This window comes from Polyodon spathula, unplaced genomic scaffold, assembly GCF_017654505.1.
Source record: "Polyodon spathula isolate WHYD16114869_AA unplaced genomic scaffold, ASM1765450v1 scaffolds_3956, whole genome shotgun sequence".
NCBI lineage: Eukaryota > Metazoa > Chordata > Actinopteri > Acipenseriformes > Polyodontidae > Polyodon > Polyodon spathula.
This window is the reverse complement of record NW_024475413.1, coordinates 1-6,349: the sequence shown is the minus strand read 5'-3', so window position 1 is coordinate 6,349 and position 6,349 is coordinate 1. Positions and strand designations below refer to the sequence as shown.

The 6,349-nt window shown below is 46.7% G+C and overlaps 13 non-coding genes across 13 annotated transcripts; 6 read left to right on the top strand and 7 right to left on the bottom strand.

Moving 5' to 3' along the window:
• Positions 1–117: 117 nt before the first annotated feature.
• trnaa-ugc lies at positions 118–189 on the bottom strand. Its single transcript has one exon. It is a non-coding gene; the product is annotated as a tRNA-Ala (tRNA).
• A 1,174-nt stretch (positions 190–1,363) lies between these two features.
• Positions 1,364–1,437, bottom strand: trnat-agu. The gene has a single exon. It is a non-coding gene; the product is annotated as a tRNA-Thr (tRNA).
• A 117-nt stretch (positions 1,438–1,554) lies between these two features.
• trnai-uau lies at positions 1,555–1,648 on the top strand. Its single transcript has 2 exons — positions 1,555–1,592; positions 1,613–1,648. It is a non-coding gene; the product is annotated as a tRNA-Ile (tRNA).
• Positions 1,649–2,095: 447 nt separating this feature from the next.
• Positions 2,096–2,167, bottom strand: trnaa-ugc. Its single transcript has one exon. It is a non-coding gene; the product is annotated as a tRNA-Ala (tRNA).
• A 103-nt stretch (positions 2,168–2,270) lies between these two features.
• Positions 2,271–2,352, top strand: trnas-gcu. The gene has a single exon. It is a non-coding gene; the product is annotated as a tRNA-Ser (tRNA).
• Positions 2,353–3,146: 794 nt separating this feature from the next.
• On the bottom strand, positions 3,147–3,220 carry trnat-agu. Its single transcript has one exon. It is a non-coding gene; the product is annotated as a tRNA-Thr (tRNA).
• Positions 3,221–3,337: 117 nt separating this feature from the next.
• Positions 3,338–3,431, top strand: trnai-uau. The gene is made up of 2 exons: positions 3,338–3,375; positions 3,396–3,431. It is a non-coding gene; the product is annotated as a tRNA-Ile (tRNA).
• Positions 3,432–3,872: 441 nt separating this feature from the next.
• Positions 3,873–3,944, bottom strand: trnaa-ugc. The gene has a single exon. It is a non-coding gene; the product is annotated as a tRNA-Ala (tRNA).
• A 103-nt stretch (positions 3,945–4,047) lies between these two features.
• trnas-gcu lies at positions 4,048–4,129 on the top strand. The gene has a single exon. It is a non-coding gene; the product is annotated as a tRNA-Ser (tRNA).
• A 794-nt stretch (positions 4,130–4,923) lies between these two features.
• trnat-agu lies at positions 4,924–4,997 on the bottom strand. The gene has a single exon. It is a non-coding gene; the product is annotated as a tRNA-Thr (tRNA).
• Positions 4,998–5,114: 117 nt separating this feature from the next.
• On the top strand, positions 5,115–5,208 carry trnai-uau. The gene is made up of 2 exons: positions 5,115–5,152; positions 5,173–5,208. It is a non-coding gene; the product is annotated as a tRNA-Ile (tRNA).
• A 439-nt stretch (positions 5,209–5,647) lies between these two features.
• trnaa-ugc lies at positions 5,648–5,719 on the bottom strand. Its single transcript has one exon. It is a non-coding gene; the product is annotated as a tRNA-Ala (tRNA).
• A 103-nt stretch (positions 5,720–5,822) lies between these two features.
• On the top strand, positions 5,823–5,904 carry trnas-gcu. The gene has a single exon. It is a non-coding gene; the product is annotated as a tRNA-Ser (tRNA).
• Positions 5,905–6,349: the final 445 nt, after the last annotated feature.

Here is a 6,349-nt window from a genome sequence, read left to right as displayed (position 1 = left end):
GAAAAGATAGATTGAATGAATGAATGCATGAATATTTGAAAAAGCCTGAAAGGCGGTGTAAGAGTTTGCTTCTGATCACAAAATATGATTCTAATCAAGGGAGAAGAAAACATGGGTTGGAGATGCCGGGGATTGAACCCGGGGCCTCATACATGCAAAGCATGCGCTCTACCACTGAGCTACATCCCCGAGTGAAAGGTGTGCAGCAGTGTGAGCAATTGACCCCCTTTCATTTGTGAGGCAACCTCTCCCGTTCCAGGGTCTCATGTTCCAGGGTTTTCGTAAACCAGCAGACGAGGTGGCCGAGTGGTTAAGGCGATGGACTAGAAATCCATTGTGCTCTGCACGCGTGGGCACTTTTTCCTCCGTGGCCTGGGGCTCTCTGTCCCTGTGCAGCCTCGACCTGCGTTTGGCTCTAGGGCACTACAGGTAGCTCGTTGGACTGTGCTGAGCTGTGTGGTGTGATTAAAAGGTTGTGGCTCAGTTCCAGCACTCACGCAAGATTTTCTCCTTCGTTAGCACATTAAAATTGAAATGCATCTTTCTATTCTTGTTTTTTTTAATAAACAAACCAAGAACATGGAGGCACTGTGGCCTGGGGCTCGCCTTCCCTGCGCAGCTATCACCTGTGTTTGTCTCTGGGGCACTACAGGTAGCTCGTTGGACTGTGCTGAGCTGTGTGGTGTGATTAAAAGGTTGTGGCTCAGTTCCAGCACTCACGCAAGATTTTCTCCTTCGTTTACACATTAAAATTGAAATACATCTTCTTTCTATTCTTGTTGTTTTTAATAAACAAACCAAGAACATGGAGGCACTGTGGCCTGGGGCTCGCCTTCCCTGCGCAGCTATCACCTGTGTTTGTCTCTGGGGCACTACAGGTAGCTCGTTGGACTGTGCTGAGCTGTGTGGTGTGATTAAAAGGTTGTGGCTCAGTTCCAGCACTCACGCAAGATTTTCTCCTTCGTTTACACATTAAAATTGAAATACATCTTTCTATTCTTGTTTTTTTTAATAAACAAACCAAGAACATTGAGGAACTGTAGCCTGGGGCTCTCCGTCCCTGCGCAGCTATCACCTGTGTTTGGCTCTGTGGCACTACAGGTAGCTCGTTGGACCGTTCTTGTTGGCTTTTGGCACTTTTTCCTCCGTGGCCTGGGGCTCTCTGTCCCTGTGCAGCCTCGACCTGCGTTTGGCTCTAGGGCACTACAGCTAGCGCGTTGGACTGTGCTGAGCTGTGTGGTGTGATTAAAAGGTTGTGGCTCAGTTCCAGCACTCACGCAAGATTTTCTCCTTCGTTTACACAATAAAATTGAAATACATCATTTTACTGTTGTTGTTGTTAATAAAGAAACCAAGGACATTGAGGCGCTGCTGGGATTTGAACCCAGGATCTCCTGTTTACTAGACAGGCACTTTAACCAACTAAGCCACAACGCCCTGCTGTTGCCAGTGCCTTACTTCTTGGCTTGCAGAAGTGAAGGGCTTTGTTGCAGTCCCAAGATGTGCCTTCCATTTAGTGGGATTTCCTAAGTTTGTCAGCTGGCTCTTGTTGGCGCTCCAGTGGCGCAATCGGTTAGCGCGCGGTACTTATACAGCAGTATGCTGCGGAGCAATGCCGAGGTTGTGAGTTCGAGGCTCACCTGGAGCACTCCCCTTTTCTCGGTCAGCTTATTCCAATAGGTTTTGCTTCAACGACAATGTTCATCAAGTGTGAGATTGATAGAAAATACGAATAAAATAAAATCTGCACACGCAGACATACATATACTTATGTATGTGTATATGTGTATGTATCTGCACACGCATACATACATATACTTATATGTGTGTGTGTGTGTGTGTGTGTGTGTGTGTGTGTGTGTGTGTGTGTGTGTGTGTGTGTGTGTGTGTGTGTATATATATGTGTATGTGTGTGCCTGTGTATATATATGTTTGTGTGTGCGCGTGTATATATATGTGTATGTATGTATTTACAAATGAAAAGATAGATTGAATGAATGAATGCATGAATATTTGAAAAAGCCTGAAAGGCGGTGTAAGAGTTTGCTTCTGATCACAAAATATGATTCTAATCAAGGGAGAAGAAAACATGGGTTGGAGATGCCGGGGATTGAACCCGGGGCCTCATACATGCAAAGCATGCGCTCTACCACTGAGCTACATCCCCGAGTGAAAGGTGTGCAGCAGTGTGAGCAATTGACCCCCTTTCATTTGTGAGGCAACCTCTCCCGTTCCAGGGTCTCATGTTCCAGGGTTTTCGTAAACCAGCAGACGAGGTGGCCGAGTGGTTAAGGCGATGGACTGCTAATCCATTGTGCTCTGCACGCGTGGGTTCGAATCCCATCCTCGTCGGCTTTTGGCACTTTTTCCTCCGTGGCCTGGGGCTCTCTGTCCCTGTGCAGCCTCGACCTGCGTTTGGCTCTAGGGCACTACAGCTAGCGCGTTGGACTGTGCTGAGCTGTGTGGTGTGATTAAAAGGTTGTGGCTCAGTTCCAGCACTCACGCAAGATTTTCTCCTTCGTTAGCACATTAAAATTGAAATGCATCTTTCTATTCTTGTTTTTTTTAATAAACAAACCAAGAACATGGAGGCACTGTGGCCTGGGGCTCGCCTTCCCTGCGCAGCTATCACCTGTGTTTGTCTCTGGGGCACTACAGGTAGCTCGTTGGACTGTGCTGAGCTGTGTGGTGTGATTAAAAGGTTGTGGCTCAGTTCCAGCACTCACGCAAGATTTTCTCCTTCGTTTACACATTAAAATTGAAATACATCTTCTTTCTATTCTTGTTGTTTTTAATAAACAAACCAAGAACATTGAGGAACTGTAGCCTGGGGCTCTCCGTCCCTGCGCAGCTATCACCTGTGTTTGGCTCCGTGGCACTACAGGTAGCTCGTTGGACCGTTCTTGTTGGCTTTTGGCACTTTTTCCTCCGTGGCCTGGGGCTCTCTGTCCCTGTGCAGCCTCGACCTGCGTTTGGCTCTAGGGCACTACAGCTAGCGCGTTGGACTGTGCTGAGCTGTGTGGTGTCATTAAAAGGTTGTGGCTCAGTTCCAGCACTCACGCAAGATTTTCTCCTTCGTTTACACAATAAAATTGAAATACATCATTTTACTGTTGTTGTTGTTAATAAAGAAACCAAGGACATTGAGGCGCTGCTGGGATTTGAACCCAGGATCTCCTGTTTACTAGACAGGCACTTTAACCAACTAAGCCACAACGCCCTGCTGTTGCCAGTGCCTTACTTCTTGGCTTGCAGAAGTGAAGGGCTTTGTTGCAGTCCCAAGATGTGCCTTCCATTTAGTGGGATTTCCTAAGTTTGTCAGCTGGCTCTTGTTGGCGCTCCAGTGGCGCAATCGGTTAGCGCGCGGTACTTATACAGCAGTATGCTGCGGAGCAATGCCGAGGTTGTGAGTTCGAGGCTCACCTGGAGCACTCCCCTTTTCTCGGTCAGCTTATTCCAATAGGTTTTGCTTCAACGACAATGTTCATCAAGTGTGAGATTGATAGAAAATACGAATAAAATAAAATCTGCACACGCAGACATACATATACTTATGTATGTGTATATGTGTATGTATCTGCACACGCATACATACATATACTTATGTATGTGTGTGTGTGTGTGTGTGTGTGTGTGTGTGTGTGTGTGTGTGTGTGTGTGTGTGTATATATATATATGTGTGTATGTGTGTGCCTGTGTATATATATGTTTGTGTGTGCGCGTGTATATATATGTGTATGTATGTATTTACAAATGAAAAGATAGATTGAATGAATGAATGCATGAATATTTGAAAAAGCCTGAAAGGCGGTGTAAGAGTTTGCTTCTGATCACAAAATATGATTCTAATCAAGGGAGAAGAAAACATGGGTTGGAGATGCCGGGGATTGAACCCGGGGCCTCATACATGCAAAGCATGCGCTCTACCACTGAGCTACATCCCCGAGTGAAAGGTGTGCAGCAGTGTGAGCAATTGACCCCCTTTCATTTGTGAGGCAACCTCTCCCGTTCCAGGGTCTCATGTTCCAGGGTTTTCGTAAACCAGCAGACGAGGTGGCCGAGTGGTTAAGGCGATGGACTGCTAATCCATTGTGCTCTGCACGCGTGGGTTCGAATCCCATCCTCGTCGGCTTTTGGCACTTTTTCCTCCGTGGCCTGGGGCTCTCTGTCCCTGTGCAGCCTCGACCTGCGTTTGGCTCTAGGGCACTACAGCTAGCGCGTTGGACTGTGCTGAGCTGTGTGGTGTGATTAAAAGGTTGTGGCTCAGTTCCAGCACTCACGCAAGATTTTCTCCTTCGTTAGCACATTAAAATTGAAATGCATCTTTCTATTCTTGTTTTTTTTAATAAACAAACCAAGAACATGGAGGCACTGTGGCCTGGGGCTCGCCTTCCCTGCGCAGCTATCACCTGTGTTTGTCTCTGGGGCACTACAGGTAGCTCGTTGGACTGTGCTGAGCTGTGTGGTGTGATTAAAAGGTTGTGGCTCAGTTCCAGCACTCACGCAAGATTTTCTCCTTCGTTTACACATTAAAATTGAAATACATCTTCTTTCTATTCTTGTTGTTTTTAATAAACAAACCAAGAACATTGAGGAACTGTAGCCTGGGGCTCTCCGTCCCTGCGCAGCTATCACCTGTGTTTGGCTCCGTGGCACTACAGGTAGCTCGTTGGACCGTTCTTGTTGGCTTTTGGCACTTTTTCCTCCGTGGCCTGGGGCTCTCTGTCCCTGTGCAGCCTCGACCTGCGTTTGGCTCTAGGGCACTACAGCTAGCGCGTTGGACTGTGCTGAGCTGTGTGGTGTCATTAAAAGGTTGTGGCTCAGTTCCAGCACTCGCGCAAGATTTTCTCCTTCGTTTACACAATAAAATTGAAATACATCATTTTACTGTTGTTGTTGTTAATAAAGAAACCAAGGACATTGAGGCGCTGCTGGGATTTGAACCCAGGATCTCCTGTTTACTAGACAGGCACTTTAACCAACTAAGCCACAACGCCCTGCTGTTGCCAGTGCCTTACTTCTTGGCTTGCAGAAGTGAAGGGCTTTGTTGCAGTCCCAAGATGTGCCTTCCATTTAGTGGGATTTCCTAAGTTTGTCAGCTGGCTCTTGTTGGCGCTCCAGTGGCGCAATCGGTTAGCGCGCGGTACTTATACAGCAGTATGCTGCGGAGCAATGCCGAGGTTGTGAGTTCGAGGCTCACCTGGAGCACTCCCCTTTTCTCGGTCAGCTTATTCCAATAGGTTTTGCTTCAACGACAATGTTCATCAAGTGTGAGATTGATAGAAAATACGAATAAAATAAAATCTGCACACGCAGACATACATATACTTATGTATGTGTATATGTGTATGTATCTGCACACGCATACATACATATACTTATGTATGTGTGTGTGTGTGTGTGTGTGTGTGTGTGTGTGTGTGTGTGTGTGTGTGTGTGTGTATATATATATATGTGTATGTGTGTGCCTGTGTATATATATGTTTGTGTGTGCGCGTGTATATATATGTGTATGTATGTATTTACAAATGAAAAGATAGATTGAATGAATGAATGCATGAATATTTGAAAAAGCCTGAAAGGCGGTGTAAGAGTTTGCTTCTGATCACAAAATATGATTCTAATCAAGGGAGAAGAAAACATGGGTTGGAGATGCCGGGGATTGAACCCGGGGCCTCATACATGCAAAGCATGCGCTCTACCACTGAGCTACATCCCCGAGTGAAAGGTGTGCAGCAGTGTGAGCAATTGACCCCCTTTCATTTGTGAGGCAACCTCTCCCGTTCCAGGGTCTCATGTTCCAGGGTTTTCGTAAACCAGCAGACGAGGTGGCCGAGTGGTTAAGGCGATGGACTGCTAATCCATTGTGCTCTGCACGCGTGGGTTCGAATCCCATCCTCGTCGGCTTTTGGCACTTTTTCCTCCGTGGCCTGGGGCTCTCTGTCCCTGTGCAGCCTCGACCTGCGTTTGGCTCTAGGGCACTACAGCTAGCGCGTTGGACTGTGCTGAGCTGTGTGGTGTGATTAAAAGGTTGTGGCTCAGTTCCAGCACTCACGCAAGATTTTCTCCTTCGTTAGCACATTAAAATTGAAATGCATCTTTCTATTCTTGTTTTTTTTAATAAACAAACCAAGAACATGGAGGCACTGTGGCCTGGGGCTCGCCTTCCCTGCGCAGCTATCACCTGTGTTTGTCTCTGGGGCACTACAGGTAGCTCGTTGGACTGTGCTGAGCTGTGTGGTGTGATTAAAAGGTTGTGGCTCAGTTCCAGCACTCACGCAAGATTTTCTCCTTCGTTTACACATTAAAATTGAAATACATCTTCTTTCTATTCTTGTTGTTTTTAATA